Source organism: Musca autumnalis, unplaced genomic scaffold (genome assembly GCF_047663935.1).
Source record: "Musca autumnalis isolate F117 unplaced genomic scaffold, ASM4766393v1 scaffold_2, whole genome shotgun sequence".
Lineage (NCBI taxonomy): Eukaryota > Metazoa > Arthropoda > Insecta > Diptera > Muscidae > Musca > Musca autumnalis.
Window position 1 is genome coordinate 226,109,222 of NW_027411755.1, and position 20,346 is coordinate 226,129,567.

The 20,346-nt window shown below is 34.0% G+C and overlaps 1 long non-coding RNA gene across 6 annotated transcripts; it reads left to right on the forward strand.

Annotated features, from left to right (window-relative positions):
* The first annotated feature begins 14,016 nt into the window (after nt 1-14,016).
* Nucleotides 14,017-19,555, forward strand: LOC141395306 (uncharacterized). Of its 6 annotated transcripts, none has more exons than XR_012410604.1 (9): nt 14,017-14,072; nt 14,131-14,232; nt 14,293-14,693; nt 14,752-14,864; nt 14,934-17,758; nt 18,148-18,214; nt 18,472-18,934; nt 18,991-19,270; nt 19,338-19,555. It is a non-coding gene; the product is annotated as an uncharacterized lncRNA (long non-coding RNA). The 6 variants fall into 6 exon arrangements; XR_012410603.1 differs by having other exon boundaries at nt 18,477-18,934; XR_012410601.1 differs by having other exon boundaries at nt 18,148-18,187.
* The last annotated feature ends 791 nt before the right edge of the window (nt 19,556-20,346 follow it).

Below are 20,346 nucleotides of genomic sequence, written 5' to 3' on the forward strand. Positions count from 1 at the left end.
ATTGTTTCTTTTCTGGATATGGTTCTTAAAAGTAAGTTTTGGAGTTAGGAGTATTCCCAGGTATGTAAACTCTGACGCTATGGTTATCGGTTCATTTTTATAAATCCGTTTTTCGTTTTTTGCGATCTTTCCACCTTTTCTAAACACCATTATCTTTGACTTGTCTAAATTGACAGTCATATTCCACATATCGCAGTAGTCTTCTAATTTTTGAATCATTTGCTGCAACACGTCAATTTCATCCGCTAATATAACAATATCATCAGCCAATTCTATGCCACCTCCAATAAAATGATGTAGGTCGTCTAGATACAAGGCGAATAACAGTGGTGATAACAGGTAGCCTTGTTTAACTCCGGCAAATGTAGAGAATTGGTCAGATAGAGCTTTACCATCCCATACCATGAACTTTGTATAGTTATACACACTTTCTATAAATTTCACCATCTTTGTCGACACACCTATTGTATTCAGTTTGTATATCATTGACCTTCTGGACACATTGTCGAAGGCCGCCTTAAAATCCACAAAGAAAGCGTATGTTTTCTTATTTCTCCGCCAATTTAAATGGATAATTGATGTTAGATTAAAAATATTATCTGAAGTAGAGTAGTTTTTACGGAAACCACATTGGTATTCATTAAGTTTTTGGTGTTTCTCGGTCCATTTGTATAGTCTATCCGTCACTATGCTTATCATTATTTTAGGTAAGCTGTTCATAAATGATATTCCACGGTAGTTTTGTGGATTTGTGGCATCCCCTTTTTTAAATATTGTAAAAATTAAACTTGTTATGAAAGCTGAGTCTACTTCTCCCTGGTTATAGGCATTATTGCAACATTTAGCTATTTCTTGTAAGAGTTCGTGTGGTGCATGTATGTAAAATTCATAAGGTATGCGGTCTTCGCCGGGAGCTTTATTTGACTTCGCTTTCCTAAGAACACTGATTACTTCTGTTATTGTAATTGGACTATCTAGTTTTTCATCTATATTATATTTGGGAGCATATTGTATATCTGGCGATTTTTGTGGTGTATTAAGCAGGCTTTGAAAGTATGTCTTTAGTTCTTCCAACGGTGCTGATATACTCAATATATCGTTATCATTTCTTATTTCTTTTGCTATTTTCCACCAGTCTTTACTATCTCGTACATTTTCTATTTTCCTTTCTAAGATGGCGTGATATTCGAGTTTCGCGTTCCGACATATGCTTTTATAACGATGGTTGCTTTCAATATATTTCTGCTTATTTCCATTTGTACTATTCTTTCTGAATTTATTAAAGCATTTAAAAGTTTTTGCTCTTGCATTATGGCATTGTAGGTTAAACAACTTTTCTTTTTTATTGAACTGGATTGTGTTTCCAAAGCACTGTTGGGAAGCGTTTTTTATTAATTTTGTAATGTCTGCAAAGTTTGTAATCTCACTTTCACGTCGCGATGCAAGAAGATTCACAACCTTTGCCTGGTAATCTGCTTTCTTATGCATTTGCCATTTAAGTTTTGGTAGTAGTGAAGTTTTATTTAAAGCTGTTTTACATAGTCTAAATGCCAATGATAAATTTAATGGCATATGATCAGACCATGGTTTATTCTCGACTTTAAGTTCATAAACTTTATCGAGTATGTTTTGTGAGGCTGAACATATATCGTTAACGAATGTTCCATTTGCACTGACAAATGTAAATTCTCCATCTTTGTCTCCTTGAGTCATTCCATTTAAAACCAGTAAACCATGATCATTGCAAAAATCTACAAACTTTTTTCCTCTCGCGTTTATTTCTAAATCTTTAGACTTCCTTTCTTCCAAACCAGTTATAAACGTTGACATATATATTTCTTCTATGTCAGTCTGCATACTTCCAATACGAATGTTCAAATCTCCAATTATTATTGGGTTTTCAATGTCGTTTTCGTTCAAAAAATTATCTAGCATTAAAAAATGTAAATTGGGATGAGATTGAAATCGTGGTTTTAATTTTTATATGAAGGTAATCTATACCAGATTTACTTTCATATTTATATTTTAGATCGGTATTTTGTAAATATGTTTTTTTTCATTGCTGTTTCCATAGATGATTGCATCATGCTCATGAAGTCTGATACCTCAATATTTCCCACCAGTTTCTTCGATGAGCACGGAATTTCATCTGGAGAAGTGTCTGTCAGTGTTCGCTTTGCCGGTTGAAAGATCTGATTTTGTTTTGATGTGATTGGAGTTTGAGACATCTTGTGCAGCTCTTTATTTGAATGTGGCAACGACTTTTAACTGATATGGTTTGATGTATGTATGACAATGCTTCAATTCGTTTTCTAATGGCAACACCTTTCAAGATCACCTGATCAGCTGTCCAATGTTTCTAATTTAAGCAACTCTGTGGTTTGCAACCAGTATTTGCAGGAAGAGAGCAGCTGGATTTGTTTTGTTTTTGTTCAAACACTTGAGTGAAATGTGTTTATAAAGTGTTCCCAATAGATTTTATAAAAATTGGAAAATTAAAATTGTTTAAATGCAAATATATCACTATGTAATTGATTATCTGTAATAGTTTGTGGTTGCCGGTTCTTGTGTTTCGTGTGCTGATAACAGATTATTATTGATTGGATTCCTGTAAGTGTTTTTATTTACGTTTTTGATGAGCCGGTTACGAACGCGTGTGTTTTCCAAATTACGATGCCAGCAGTTGCTGTAGAGATCCCTACAGAAAAAAAACAGTTGGTTGATCCCTACATATTTCTTCAAAAAATAAACAAAAGTGTATGCATTTCGAAGAATTTGTTATAAAATAAAGAAATAACAACTTCATTTGCGAACATGTTTGCGGTAATTCATGAGACGGAAATTTTTAGTGGAGTCGAGTCCATGTCGAAAGCTGAACTAGTGATGGGAAGGCAACATAAAAAATTTTAGGATGTGTTGTGTCAGGAATGGTCGTCAGAGTGGACTATATATGTTGAATAATTGAAAAGCTTGGCAAGCGTTTAATTTTTAATTAGTTTATTAGGAATTCATTTATTCTCTTTGCTAGAAACTTACAAACTACACCAAGACCTCGCTTTGCGTCGTTTCAATTTGCGTTGTTTTCGAAGATGCGTCGTTGCTTAGTTAATACCTATTTTCAACATGCGTCGCTCGTCAACATTGCTCAAAATTGCTCTCTCATGAACATTTTTACCAGAAAAGTAAAGGAACGGAAAAATGGTAGATCTGGCAGCTATGTCAAAAAGAAACATAAAAAAAATCAATTTTCGTCTATTATTTCACAGTTTTTAATTTAGTTTTGTCAGTGTTCGACTTTTTCTTCTGTGTTTCGTCCATCTTGTTTTTCATTGTGAAATAATCGTCAAACAAAAGTCGAAAAATCAGTTCTGCCATTTTTTACCTGCAGAAATTTTGCTGGTAGCCTGTGGTAGAAGAGAAAGCCATTTCCGCCCTCTACACTATCACTCTCTTAAAAATTGCTTCCAGTTGTGCCACTTTTCGGGGTTAAGAACGCTTTGCAGGTTAAAAATGGTAACAAATGGTAACCTCAGGTAAGTAAAGGACCAGAGCTTATGAAGTAGAAAAAGGAATACAATGACATTTGAATTATAGTGTTGCCACTGTATTATTATTTACATTATTGATTAGAGTTACCATTGTGCATTAATTATAAATAGGGATACAACAGGATGAGTTGGTGGTTTTCCCGCTACTTGTGGTGATTTTTGACGTACAAAAACCACTGTTTAACCCAGATAAAGCCACTGGTCGTTTAAACGCCACAAAAAATGGTTGCAAAAATTGACGTAAAACTCTGGTTTTTTCAAATATTTTTGAGGGGTTTTTTTGCATTTTGTTATAGTATTAGCTCTGTTCCAGAACTAAAAAGTTTTTACAATTTTTACCACTTTTACACATTTTGCGTTCCCGTACACAAAATTTATATGAAAATCGTTTACGACTTTTACAACTTTTACGACTTTTACCACTTTATAAAGTACGGGAACAGGCCAATTGTTTGTTATCTGTAATTTCACGCTGATAGCGCTTCATTTGACTTACGAATTTCCACGCAATTGGACAAAAACCCAAGCTATTCAAAAAATCGACTTTTTTGTAATTTTCGACTTTTGATGAAAAATTTAAATATGCGATAAAAATTTAATCAAAAATGTTAGAATCATATAAAGTCAGGGATTTGTTAGGAATATAGTAAGAGTATTTTCTCAATCAAAAACCAAGGGATTGGCATGTTAGGATACACCAATATTACCCTCCAAAGTTTTTGGAACTTTTAAAAGAAGGCCCAATTGCAGGAAAACTATACGTTTTAGAGAAAAAAGTTATTTTTTAAAAAATGCTTAAAAAATCTCAAACATATAATTTTCATAAAAAATTTTAAGTTTTCTCGTAAAAAAAATTCTCGGCGCTAAGTGGGTTAAGCAGGAATGTAAACTGTTTTAAGGTAAAAATCGCTACAGACCTATGGTGCGTATGTGGCTGTAGCGATTTTTACCTCTGAACAGTTGGCATCCCTGATCAGATGCACTTGGGTTAAATCGAGAACGGAGGAAGTAAGCTCAAATGTGATTGAATTTAATTGAAACTTTTTTTAATTTGTGTTTATATAATAAAGTTCTTTGTGTTCTTGTTTTACACAAATAATAAATGCTTCTATTTATTTTGGGATATTTCGCAATGGCTTGCATTTTAATTGCATCTTTAGACTGATTAAAAATGCAACCCGAAGAATGCATATAAATTCAATCCAAAGCTCTGCATCTTAACTTGTGATTTGGATCGAAAATGGAGTTCATCCTAGATTCTACCGTATTGGAATTACGGATGCATTGATTCAATTTGTATATTACCCACAAAAGGCATATTATAACTCTTTCTTCATTTTGGCTGGGGAGCCTTATTTTTGCATTGTAGTTGTTTTGCGCACACACATGTGTACATTTAATTAAATACTTATTATTATAAGATTTGAATTGTAATATTTTAAGATACATTTCCTGATTCGAAGAACACATTTGTAGTTTTTTTGCAAGTTGTGACATTAATAGACCAAATGGCTTCTTCACATGATACAATGATACAAGGTAACCTCACGCTCAGAGCTCACAGAGTTGTTTTCGCTATGCCGTCTCTTCATTGCCAACAAGAGTTTGACAAACTTTGTATGTATATGTTAAAACATACAAACGTCAGGTTTATTTACATTTTAAATCTGAAAACAATTTAATTTATAATTTTTAAATTAGGAGGGTTGGCGTTTTTTGTTTGGGATGACGACTTCTATCTTGTTTTTCAAAATAGTCAGGCTTAATCCCATAGTCATTGTTTTAATATTTTATTAAAACAACTTTAATTTATAAGTGGGAAAAATTGACGATGTTTGCCAAGGGGTAAGGCAGGGAGCTCTGAGCGTGAGGTTACCTTGTATCATTGTATCATGTGAAGAAGCCATTTGGTCTATTAATGTCACAACTTGCAAAAAAACTACAAATGTGTTCTTCGAATCAGGAAATGTATCTTAAAATATTACAATTCAAATCTTATAATATTAAGTATTTAATTAAATGTACACATGTGTGTGCGCAAAACAACTACAATGCAAAAATAAGGCTCCCCAGCCAAAATGAAGAAAGAGTTATAATATGCCTATTGTTGGTAATATACAAATTGAATCAATGCATCCGTAATTCCAATACGGTAGAATCTACAAAACATTAACTTATGAATTTTACAAGAGAACGCGCAGCTAGTATGCACTCCATTTCGATTCCACAGCACACAGTTAGGATGAACTCCATTTTCGATCCAAATCACAACTTAAGATGCAGAGCTTTGGATTGAATTTATATGCATTCTTCGGATTGCATTTTTAATCAGTCTAAAGATGCAATTAAAATGCAAGCCATTGCGAAATATCCCAAAATAAATAAAAGCATTTATTATTTGTGTAAAACAAGAACACAAAGAACTTTATTATATAAACACAAATTTAAAAAAGTTTCAATTAAATTCAATCACATTTGAGCTTAAGGCCTGCGTACATAAGCTGCCTTGCCTGCTTACCTTGCTTACTTCTGATAAAAGAATAAAAAAGAAAAGGGCAACCCAGTTCGAAATTTCCTCGGCCTTCTTTATTATTTTATTTTTATTATGTCAAAAATGAAGCAGGAAAGCAAGGCAATCAGGCAGAGCAGCTTATGTACGCAGGCCGTTACTTCCTCCGTTCTCGATTTAACCCAAGTGCATCTGATTTTCTTTCATCATCCTGTTGTATCCCTATTTATAATTAATGCACAATGGTAACTCTAATCAATAATGTAAATTATAATACAGTGGCAACACTATAATTCAAATGTCATTGTATTCCTTTTTCTACTTCATAAGCTCTGGTCCTTTACTTACCTGAGGTTACCATTTTTAACCTGCAAAGCGTTCCTTAACCCCGAAAAGTGGCAAAACTGGAATCAATTTTTAAGAGAGTGATAGTGTAGAAGGCGAAAATGGCTTTCTCTTCTACCACAGGCTACCAGCAAAATTTCTGCAGGTAAAAAATGGCAGAACTGATTTTTCGACTTTTGTTTGACGATTATTTCACAATGAAAAAGAAATAGGACGAAAAACAGAAGAAAAAGTCGAACACTGACAAAACTAAATTAAAAACTGACGTAGCTGCCTGACATAGCTGCCAGATCTACCATTTTTCCGTTCCTTTACTTTTCTGGTAAAAATGTTCATGAGAGAGCAATTTTGAGCAATGTTGATGAACGACGCATGTTGAAAATAGGTATTAACTAAGCAACGACGCATCTTCGAAAACAACTCAAATTGAAACGACGCAAAGCGAGGACTTGGTGTAGTTTGTAAGTTTCTAGCAAAGAGAATAAATGAATTCCTAATAAACTAATTAAAAATTAAACGCGTGCCAAGCTTTTCAATTATTCAACATATATAGTCCACTCTGACGTCCATTCCTGACACAACACATCCTAAAATTTTTTATGTTGCCTTCCCATGACTAGTTCAGCTTTCGACATGGACTCGACTCCACTAAAAATTTCCGTCTCATGAATTACCGCAAACATGTTCGCAAATGAAGTTGTTATTTCTTTATTTTATAACAAATTCTTCGAAATGCATACACTCTTGTTTATTTTTTGAAGAAATATGTAGGGATCAACCAACTGTTTTTTTTCTGTAGGGATCTCTACAGCAACTGCTGGCATCGTAATTTGGAAAACACACGCGTTCGTAACCGGCTCATCAAAAACGTAAATAAAAACACGTAAGGCCTCGGCACATACGGCGCGTTGAGCGTTGTGTTACAACAACCACATGAAAACTTCAAGAACAAACTTGGCATCACTTACATATTTTTCATGTGGTTGTTGTTTTCAACGCGCAACGCGTCGCACAACGTACCGTATGTGCCGGGGGCTTTACAGGAATCCAATCAATAATAATCTGTTATCAGCACACGAAACACCGGCAACCACAAATGGCCCCGGCACATACGGTCCATTTTGAGTCGCGTCACGCGTTGAAAACAACAACCACATGAAAATTGTGCAAGTGATGCCAAGTTTGTTTTTGAATTTTTCATGTGGTTGTTGTAACGCAACGCTCAACGCGCCGTATGTGCCGCGGCCAAAACTATTACAGATAATCAATTACATGGTGATATATTTGCATTTAAACAATTTTAATTTTCCAATTTTTATAAAATCTATTGGGAACACTTTATAAACACATTTCACTCAAGTGTTTGAACAAAAACAAAACAAATCCAGCTGCTCTCTTCCTGCAAATACTGGTTGCAAACCACAGAGTTGCTTAAATTAGAAACATTGGACAGCTGATCAGGTGATCTTGAAAGGTGTTGCCATTAGAAAACGAATTGAAGCATTGCCCTACATACATCAAACCATATCAGTTAAAAGTCGTTGCCACATTCAAATAAAGAGCTGCACAAGATGTCTCAAACTCCAATCACATCAAAACAAAATCAGATCTTTCAATCGGCAAAGCGAACACTGACAGACACTTCTCCAGATGAAATTCCGTGCTCATCGAAGAAACTGGTGGGAAATATTGAGGTATCAGACTTGATGAGCATGATGCAATCATCTATGGAAACAACAATGGAGAAAAAACTTATGCATGTTGCCAGAAAAGACGATATTGAATGCATTAAAAACCGTCTCTCAGATGTCGACAGGAAGTGTGAGGAACTTAAGACCGAAAATAAAACACTTAAATCTGAAATTGAAAATCCTAAAGCAGAACATTATTGAACAGAACAAACGCAAGAACGTCGTATTCAAGGGTATTAAGAAACAAGGCTCCCCGAGAAAGTCTGTAGAAGATGTATGCAGAAATATACTTAAATTAACTGATTTTAAGATTATGAGTGCACGAATCATATATTCAAATGATGGGAAGATAGGAGCTGTGGCGGAAATGGAAAATGAACAAATGGCCTCTAAAATATTAAAAAAATAATAGAAATATTAAAAAATAATAAAAGAATAGAAAAAGATTTGACTGAAGAAAGGCAATAGAACAGAAAAGTACTGTTGCAGCTTAAGTCAGACATTCTCAGTATTGATAAAACCCACCGCATTTTTGTAAAAAACGATGCTATCAGAATCGGGACAAAATTGATGTCATTTTTAAAGAATGGAGTGTTAATGTCAGGGAAAACTAGAGCTGAAAGCATAATTAAGGAATTATACAACAGCAAGCTGGACAATATAAATATGGATTATGAGCACTTATTAAATATTGTGAATCAAAAAAACTAAGCACTTACAATATATCTAAACAAAACAGTTCAGATGAAGATTTTACACTAAAAATATTATCCTATAATGTTCATGGTCTTGGAAATAAAACGTTATACTCAGATTTTTTCAACTTTTTAAATAAATTCGACATAATTGCTTTACTAGAAACGCATATTTGCACAGAAAATATCCAACAATTAAATAAATATTTTAAAAACTTTCATCTACACTGGCAACCCGCAACAAGAAATAGCCGTTTTGGGAGAGGAATCGGTGGATGTCTAGTTGGCGTTAAAACATATTTACAAAATACCGATCTAAAATATAAATATGAAAGTAAATCTGGTATAGATTACCTTCATATAAAAATTAAAAACCACGATTTCAATCTCATCCCAATTTACATTTTTTAATGCTAGATAATTTTTTGAACGAAAACGACATTGAAAACCCAATAATAATTGGAGATTTGAACATTCGTATTGGAAGTATGCAGACTGACAAAGAAGAAATATATAGGTCAACGTTTATAGCTGGTTTGGAAGAAAGGAAGTCTAAAGATTTAGAAATAAACGCGAGAGGAAAAAAGTTTGTAGATTTTTGCAATGATCATGGTTTACTGGTTTTAAATGGAATGACTCAAGGAGACAAAGATTTAGAATTTACATTTGTTCAGCCTCACAAAACATACTCGATAAAGTTTATGAACTTAAAGTCGAGAATAAACCATGGTCTGATCATATGCCATTAAATTTATCATTGGCTTTTAGACTATGTAAAACAGCTTTAAATAAAACTTCACTACTACCAAAACTTAAATGGCAAATGCATAAGAATGCAGATTACCAGGCAAAGGTTGTGAATCTTCTTGCATCGCGACGTGAAAGTGAGATTACAAAAGGTGTGTACGATAACCCAATAATTTGTACAAATTCGTACAAATTATTGCTGAATGCTGTTCGATAACAAAATTATCCAGCACTGAGAACTTGCAAATTTTTGCTGGGAAAATTTGTCCCGCAAAAATTTGCAAGTCTGATCAGCTGATTTGAAAACATTTGTTTTGTCTTATTTTTTATTCTTGTTTGGCGAAAACAAAAATAAACATTGAAATATCAAAAAATTATACATCAAAAGCTGAAAAATATAAAAAAATCATGGAAAACAAGAACATAAAATTGATGCAAAAACTGTTTTTCTTCTTCTTTTTCAAAACAGTTGATTCCTTGCAAGTTTTTACAAATTGTTGTTCGATAACTTTCTGCAATTTTTCTTGCTTGAGAGAGTAAAATTCACTGAGAGAGGTTGCTGGAATTGACTGAGTAATTTTTGCTGGGAAAGTTATCGTACACACCTAAACTTTGCAGACATTACAAAATTAATAAAAAACGCTTCCCAACAGTGCTTTGGAAACACAATCCAGTTCAATAAAAAAGAAAAGTGGTTTAACCTACAATGCCATAATGCAAGAGCAAAAACTTTTAAATGCTTTAATAAATTCAGAAAGAATAGTACAAATGGAAATAAGCAGAAATATATTGAAAGCAACCATCGTTATAAAAGCATATGTCGGAACGCGAAACTCGAATATCACGCCATCTTAGAAAGGAAAATAGAAAATGTACGAGATAGTAAAGACTGGTGGAAAATAGCAAAAGAAATAAGAAATGATAACGATATATTGAGAATATCAGCACCGTTGGAAGAACTAAAGACATACTTTCAAAGCCTGCTTAATACACCACAAAAATCGCCAAATATACAATATGCTCCCAAATATAATATAGATGATGAACTAGATAGTCAAATTACAATAACAGAAGTAATCAGTGTTCTTAGGAAAGCGAAGTCAAATAAAGCTCCCGGCGAAGACCGCATACCTTATGAATTTTACATACATGCACCACACGAACTCTTACAAGAAATAGCTAAATGTTGCAATAATGCCTATAACCATGGAGAAGTAGACTCAGCTTTCATAACAAGTATAACTTTTCCAATATTTAAAAAAGGGGATGCCACAAATCCACAAAACTACCGTGGAATATCATTTATGAACAGCTTACCTAAAATAATGATGGGCATAGTGACGGATAGACTATACAAATGGACCGAGAAACACCAAAAACTTAATGAATACCAATGTGGCTTCCGTAAAAACTACTCTACTTCAGATAATATTTTTAATCTAACATCAATTATCCATTTAAATTGGCGGAGAAATAAGAAAACATACGCTTTCTTTGTGGATTTTAAGGCGGCCTTCGACAATGTGTCCAGAAGGTCAATGATATACAAACTGAATACAATAGGTGTGTCGAAAAAGATGGTGAAATTTATAGAAAGTGTGTATAACTATACAAAGTTCATGGTATGGGATGGTAAAGCTCTATCTGACCAATTCTCTACATTTGCCGGAGCTAAACAAGGCTGCCTGTTATCACCACTGTTATTCGCCTTGTATCTAGACGACCTACATCATTTTATTGGAGGTGGCATAGAATTGGCTGATGATATTGTTACATTAGCGGATGAAATTGACGTGTTGCAGAAAATGATTAATAAATTAGAAGACTACTGCGATATGTGGAATATGACTGTCAATTTAGACAAGTCAAAGATAATGGTGTTTAGAAAAGGTGGAAAGATCGCAAAAAACGAAAAACGGATTTATAAAAATGAACCGATAACCATAGCGTCAGAGTTTACATACCTGGGAATACTCCTAACTCCAAAACTTACTTTTAAGAACCATATCCAGAAAAGAAACAATGCATCTAAAACAAGTATCAACTCTACGTGGAAAAGTTTTCTAAGCAAAAGTAGCATATCAATGGCATCAAAATGGAAGTTGTTTTTAGCAGTATGCAGAGCTATACAGCAATATGGTGCACAAATATGGGGATTTTCATATTTTGATGAGACTGATAAACTAGAAGTATATTTTCTGAAGAAAATTCTTAAATTGCCAAGCTTCACACCGACTTACATACTTAGATTAGAAACATGTGTGGAACAGAGCCATATCACAGCCCTAAAAACTCATCTTGATTACGTAATTCGTGTCCTATTTGATTATCCAAGTAATCGATTACCGCATAAACTAGGAAACAAAATAATACAAAAACAGATATATTGGGCTAAAGATCTTAATGATCTACTAGTACAGAACAACATAGATCCCGTATTTCTAAACAATACGAAAAGTCAATTAATTGGAAGGAAAGATCACCTCATACAAACATTGCAACTAAAATACTGGAGCACCGCTACTAACATGGCGAGGCAGACAGACCGTTTTTATTCAAAATTGGATCCAGCAGTAGGCAGATTATACATAACATCTCAAACCACAACACAAGATCAAATGTGGATATTTAAAGCCAGAAGCGACATGATAAAACTCAACCTAAACAAATTCGATCCAAATAGAAATCCCTTATGCTCGCTATGCAATACGCTGGAAATTGAGAATCTTCAGCATTTTCTAGGACGTTGTCCAGCTTTGAAAGAATTCAGAATTAGAATCTTTGGAACTCCCTTTTTAAATGAAGGGGATTTAATAAACGTATTGAACGGATATATTGTAAATTGGAGCCAGTTAGCATATTACTTACGAATTTGTGTAGAATATAGAAATCAATTATTAATGGAATTTAATTTCTAGCTTAACAGCATGTTAATAATACATTAATGTATAGTAGGCAGACGACCATAGGTCAGTGTCTCATAAGAAATATTAAAACTTATTTTTTATTTAACCTTGTTTATATATATTGCTTTAATATTAAACAAACATGTACTATGAATTTGAAACAATACTACTACTACTACAGCAACTGCTTATAAAATGTATCGAATGGAGTGCATTTTTCATAACTCTGTTGGACTACATCCAAAGATGTTGTGAAATCATAGCTCCAATTGCACAACTTCCAAAATTTTTAGCTGGGAAATTCCGCCTTATTGAGAAACATCTTCTTAAGGCATTAGCATAAGGGTTAACTATGTAGAATAACATGGGGCAGCTTCGCCACTGTTGTGCTTTCGCCAGCGCCGATTTTATTGAAGCTGCATAAAGATCATCAAAGAGAAAGTTGTAGATCCTCGATTAACTCATAACTTTCTCTTGGATGATCTTCATGTAGCATCAATTAAATCGGCACTGGCAAAGGCGCAAAAGTGGCGAAGCTGCCACATGCTACCCTATCCTTATTATTAAATATGAAAAACGTTAGCTAAAGCTTCAAAAGAATTCTAGTGTGGTACTGTTATATAACACCTATACCAATGCCCTTAACACTATCTTTCTACGAGGCCAAAACGTGTATACTATTCCTATAACCTACTTTATTCTGTGGTAATATTATAGATTTAAACTCAGCATCACTAATAATCAGAATGCTAAAAATGGCGTATATTTTCAGATTTCCGGACTTTTCATACTCTTCGCTATGAGAAATTCCATTTGATGTGGGCGTGAATTGAATATGTGAATATATATAAACTCAAATGACGGTAACGTGGACCCACGTACTTCATTGTAGGCCTTAAGTCATTTCAAATTTCAAAAGGCAATATTCATATGGCAAAATTAACTCCTCGTTTCATTGCGGTGTTAAAAATGTGTTGATTTGTACATGCATAATAAAACAATTTCCTTCAAAGTGACCTTTTGACCAATGATTCTGATTACACTGTCCTGCCCACTCCAAACATATATTGCCTTGCCGAGCTATTACTTGGATGCGAATGACAAGTTTATTCATTACCTGGAATAAAACCACTAAAATCAATGAGATTTTTTTGCCTCCTAGAAGTACAAATATACACACTTGACGTTTTAGAAGTTGAAGTTGTGTTAACGCATTTCTTCAAAAAGCTGACTTTTTTCCTCCCGTACGCGTTTTATGCATGTATTTGCATAGAAATATTATTTTTAATTCAAAAATACATTAATAAATATCAAGATATAATATTTGACAATTTGCCTTTCCATCGATATTCGTCGGTATGTGCTAACGATTTCTACAATCGTTAACATGAAGTTACAGAATAGCACATTCGTTAACTCAACCGAATATTTTTGTTAACTACCGATGTCGGTTCGTTATTCAAAAAAGTTACAGAATCGTAATACTGTTCCAGTCAAAAGTCGATTTCGATTTTTAGATCCTTAAAATCAAAAAATCGAGGAATCGATTACTCGACAATCGACTAATTCACAATTGAAAGAATATTTGGTAAGAAGAAACATATCAACAAAAACATCAACATGAAACAAAGGTAAGCGGAGATTATTGGTAAATATTAGGATAAATACTTATATCTTTTATTAATTTAGTGTATCAAGAAGAATCTCGACTTTTTGAAGTGCAAGAAGTGAAGAACAAAAAAATATGGCTATGAAAATGTACTGCAAGATATGTCCGAAAGAGGATTTGAGGTTGGTAATGGATAAGAATTTTGTATATCCATTGTTTTTTAATCTTACATATCCTTACAGTACACTAGTATCACAGCAAAGGCATATTTCAATGAAAAGGAAACTGTAAAATTTTCGCGCCATATATAAAGTTAATTGGATACTATATAACAGAGGATATGTTTGATTCGGAGACAGGCAATGTGGGTTATCCTGAACGGCAATTCCCCGTGAATTTTTTACTTTCTCCCTTAAGTTGCAACGGCGGAAAGACGAAACTCAAGGGGAAATTTCATTCATGATAACCCCCAATGTTTCCTGTCTAAGAAGGCGAAACATCTTCGAGCAAAAAGTACAACAAAACAGTTGATGAGCGAATAGCTGCTACTAAAATAGACAAACAGAATGCCAACAATAACCAAAAACCCCTCATAGACAACAAATCAGGAATGGAAAGTGTCAGAAAGAATCAAACTGCTAAGGTGGTAATTGATGTTATTGATGGAAAGTCTTGTTTGAACTTTGTCTTGTTTTTTGAAGCCCACAAATTGCCTTCTGTGTTTGGAATTGATGACATGTGCATAAAAGCCCAGTCCAATGAGTGGAAAGAGAAAATGGTGAAGGCCATAATGGATAAAAATCTGTGGTATATTGTAAGTTTCCTAAAACTTTCGTTAATATGGCTACTAAATATATCTTCAATTGCATCTTTAAAACAATAGGAATACATACCGGATGATTCTTCTGTTTGTCTCTATAGTTGGGATGTGCTACCTGCATTTCACAAACTATATACAAAAATAAAAGAAGCACAAAATTAACTTTGGAAAGGATCCTCTACAAGGGAAGGTTCAATTTAATGGAATATGATAAAGATGAAAACAATGATTTATACAATGAAAATAGAGATGGAAAGAATAACAAAAACCCAAACATAAAGATTTTATAAATAACGATTTTTTATTTAAATGTCTAAATTAAAAACAAGGAGAAGAAAGTTTCCTTATTGTTTCGGTATTTTTTTATTTATGTCGTATAAATATTGCCCATTATCGGTTTGTGTGTGATATATCCAATCGAACACTGCTGCTCAACAGCATTTAAAAATGAATATAACCTTAGCTGATCGGACGATCCTAATATAAAACAGGACCTTGAATTGCACGACCCAAGGCAGACAGTTCTTTTAGGAATTTTTGAGCATTTGTTAGCGTTGATGAACCACAGACAATACGTTTAAGAACATTGGCGGTTTGTTTCTGTCGTATAAAATCCACAAGACTTTTTGGTATTCAATATAATTGCCACCATCCAACACAAAAACTACAGCATCCTGGAAGGGTCCACGATTTTTGGGCATGACATCACCCCCTTTAATAGTTTCGGATCTAAATAAAGGTAATCATCGGTTTCGGGATTATTACGGCATTCCATAACTTGTTCTGTGATTTTGGTTACAGGAAGATTCTGTGAAAAATAGCAAACTTTTTAGGAATTGTTGTGGAACAAGGTCTTTTGGGTCGTTGGGATCCAAATCGCAGGGTTTTCGCTTTTAACGGGTACCTGAGAAAAGGGCGAGATAGAAAAATTTTCACAAAAAAATCTATTATTTTCTATGCGAATACTTGATAAAAAAACCTAATGGTCTTCTTTATAAAAAGACCTAGTGGTCTTTTATATAAGACGATCTAATGGTATTCCATCAGAAAACCAAATAATATTCATTTACTATCATAAAGTCTAATAGAAGACCAATCAGTCTTTTCTACCAAAGAGGCTACCAAGAGCTTCTAATACATATTTATATACTCACCTTCAGTTGCTCCTCCAGTTGGTTCATCATCCTCAACATAGAACAAACTCATACCCAACTCCAAGAGATCATGCACCAAAGCTTGATATGGCCATGTATGATGTAACGTGTGGCCATATCCATATTACGATCAAGTGACAGCAGTTGGACGTTGAAAACTAAATACACCACCAGCCTGAGTAGCATCCATGTGAAAGAGATTGAAACGAGCATCCATTGCTACATTTCCCAATGTTACAAAAACGAAAAAAGTTAATCTACAATTGAATCCATTAAGGCTTCCATTTCATCATCACGGATATTGCAACGATTGATTTAATAATATGATAATTGATCAGACTTTTAATTTTTCAGAATATGGAAAACATCCTCCAAACTGATGAAATTAACATATTGATTATATATCAACACAACCGGCCTGCAATGCACTGACAGCTAAATCATAAAGGCCATTTTGAAAATCTTCTGGGCATGGGCATACAGAAGTAGATAGTCGGCACCGGAACATCGGATATGGAGTCACGATCAAAATGTATTTATCTGAAATAAAAGGGGAATGAGAATATTTAAAATGCATTCGTTGTTGTTAATATTGGAGTTACTTACACATCCAGCGCAACACCCAACTCTCTTAGTTCCTTTATTGAAATTATTGGAGAAATAATATCCTGACCCACACGATCATAAATGAAGATTTCCCATACCGGCTCAGCAACCAACACCTTAGTGTACTGTGCATGTGTATTAGATAAAAGTCCTGCGTAGAAATCGGTGCATCCCACAAAAATGGATGCGTTTTTGAAACACAATACCAACACATACATAGATCATTGATAAAAGCTCAATGCAATAGAAGTTTCTTTGATACCACTTTCCACAAAGTTCCACATGAATGCCCTGTTAGCAGAACGATATGGACATGCATGTATTTACCTTAAATTAGATGGGATGATGAATATAGAACTAGGCGCATCCAATAAAATTGTATGACATTTGACAACACAACACATATACATATGTGTATGTATGTAGCTCATTGACTCGTTTCTCCGTGTACAATCTTAATCTCAGCATCATGAATGATTAATAGATCTTGCTCAGCATATTGTTTATTGTACCGCGTCGCGTTTTGGTGAATTTCAATTAAAAATTTTGACAAGAAGTTTTTTGCCAATATCATACTCAATTATATACATATGTATAAAGATCCGAAAGTTTAACGCTTCTGTCCATCCACTTTCACGGATGGTCCATCTACAATTAATCCGATATCTGCCAAAATGATGAAATATTCAATTTTCAATCAAAACAATTGTCAATCTAATAATTTTGAAAATTGTATGACAATCATTCGAACAATAGGGATTGCAACAACGACACATTTTACAATTGAAATGAAAAAAGGCACATATTTAGCACAATCACATGTTCTCACTTTACGCGACACGTTTTTCCGCTGATTGCCAGTTCAAATTAATAAATATTTCTCTAATTTTATGCAATTTTACAAATTAACCAATATTAAATTTCAACATTGAAATCCCTACTTTTTATAGTCTATGACAAATTGTCATAACAAAATATCAAAATAATAGTTACAGAAAAAATAACAAACAAACCAGAAGGAATATATTTTTTCAAGAAAAACAAACCAGAAAATCAATACAAAACAATGCCGGAAACGCAAAATACCAATAGCGACGAATTAGGAAATAGTGCAAGAACTAGCTACGGGTAAGTATGATGTGAATTTGCAAATATTAACGTTTTTAAATAAATGTTAACATTTGTATATGTATATGTATTTATAGATTTCTGTTTTTGCTTGGGCGAATCGGAATCTTTGCCTTTCGGATTGCAAAAATATTGCTGATTTTGATAATTGCAACAATTGCAACATGCCTCTGGTGTGGAGGAAAAAAACTTTTAGCAATTCTTTGGCAAATTTTTCGCAAAACCCAATCAAAAATAGAACAAAGAGCTGTTGAACTTATGGAATTGGAATTAAATGAATTTCCATATTGGTTCAACATTACTGTTCTTTGGATTAGGAATATTATGAATTTCATGGAATTATTGGTGAGATTAATATTGTTTTTGTGTTTTCTTTTTTATTTTGACAGGATAATTATAAACGAAGTTTTGAAGAGCTTAATTTTTTGGGTATTAATCAAAATTCTTTGTGTATATGTTATTGTTTAAATAATTAATTGTTATATGTTGTTGATATTGTTTTCTTATTATATGTTGTTATCATTGTTTATTTGTTCTTTTTTAGAATATTAGTTAACCCTCCGTTGGGCTCCTGGGTCTGACCAGACGCTTTTGAATATTATAGAAAAGGCCCGGCCAGACCCAGGTATCCAACGGAGGGTTAAATAAAAAATAACAATTATTTAACGTTAATTAACATGTATTCTCTTCTCAATCTATCTACATCTGAAAAGGTTAGCACTAAGCAGTAGAAGAAGATACAGTGTGAATCCCGTTATTGGAGACCACCCCCATCCATCGCAGCACAAGAACGCCAGCGGCCAAGGCAAAGACGAGTGGTTTTAGCCCAGTTAAAATCCGGACGATGCACCCCCCTCAATTCGTATTTGTCCCGAATTGACGCCACGATACCCAACACATTCCCAGCATGTGTATTGGGACCACACCATAGGCTGCATTTGTTTAGCTGCCCAGATAATCACACTCACCTGTCCCCTGATTCCCTATGGACGCAACCAGTTCAAGTTGCAGAATTCTTGAGTCTGGACTCAGAGGAACCAGAACCTGATAACTGAAATAATACACGAAAGAACATACTATTTGCGTTGCTACAACAACGCCGCATTCTGATCTACAACAACTATGAACACGAAGAGTGTTCATCTTGTTCATCTATGATATACATTATCTATCTATGTATGTATATAGCTGTTGGAGAAAGAGATCAATAACATATTTACCATTCGTTTCAGTGTCTTATTGTACCGTTTCAATATTCCAACAAAAAATGTTTACATAAATAAATCAATGAGCTATGTATGTATTGGTATTGTGTTTCGAAAACGCATCCATTTTTGTGGGATGCACCGATTTCTACGCAGGACTTTTATCTAATACACATGCATAGTACACTAAGGTGTTGGTTGCTGAGCCGGTATGGAAAATCTTCATTTATGATCCTGTGGGTCAGGATATTATTTCTCCCATAATTTCAGTAAAGGAGCTAAGAGAGTTGGGGGTTACGCTGCATGTGTAAGAACTCCAATATTAACAAGAACGAATGCATTTTAAATATTCTCATTATCCCTTTTTATTTTAGACACCTACATTCTGATCGTGATTCCATATCCGATGTGCCGGCTATCTACTTCTGTATGCCCATGCCCAGAAGATTTTCAAAATGGCCTTTATGATTTAGCTGCCAGTGCATTGCTGGCCGGTTGTGTTGATATAAGATCAATATGTTAATTTTATAAGTTTGGAGGATGTTTTCTATATTCTGAAAAATTAAAAGTCTGATCAATTATCATATTATTATGTTAATCGTGCCAATACCCGTGATGATGAAATGGAATCCTTAATGCATTCAATTGTATATTCACATTTCCAAAAACTGAAATTGAACATTCCTAGTATGAGAAAATGTTCTCTGGGACTCTGTCTTTAATTCCATGTATTCAGTTTGGACGAGGTTTGTATAGGGAAGATTCCAGAGGCGATACTCTGTCCTGACCTCCAGTTGGAAAACGGAAAATTGACAACTTTGTTCTACAAAAAAACTGAAATTGAACATTCCTAGTATGAGGAATTGTTCTCTGGGACTCTATCTTTAATTCCATGTATTCAGTTTGGACGAGGTTTGTATAGGGAAGATTCCACAGCCAATTTTCTGTTCTGACCTCCAGTTGGAAAACGGAAAATTGACAACTTTGTTCCACAAACAACTGAAATTGAACATTCCTAGTATGAGGAAATGTTCTCTGGGACTCTATCTTTAATTCCATGTATTCAGTTTGGACGAGGTTTGTATAGGGAAGATTCCACAGCCAATTTTCTGTCCTGACCTCCAGTTGGAAAACGGAAAATCGACAACGTTGTTTTACAAAAAACTGAAATTGAACATTCCTAGTATGAGGGAATGTTCTCTGGGACTATATCTTTAATTCCATGTATTCAGTTTGGACGAAGTTTGTATAGGGAAGATTCCAGAGGCGATACTCTGTCCTGACCTCCACTTGGAAAACGGAAAATCGACAACTTTGTTCTACAAAAAAACTGAAATTGAACATTCCTGGTATGAGGAAATGTTCTCTGGGACTCTATCTTTA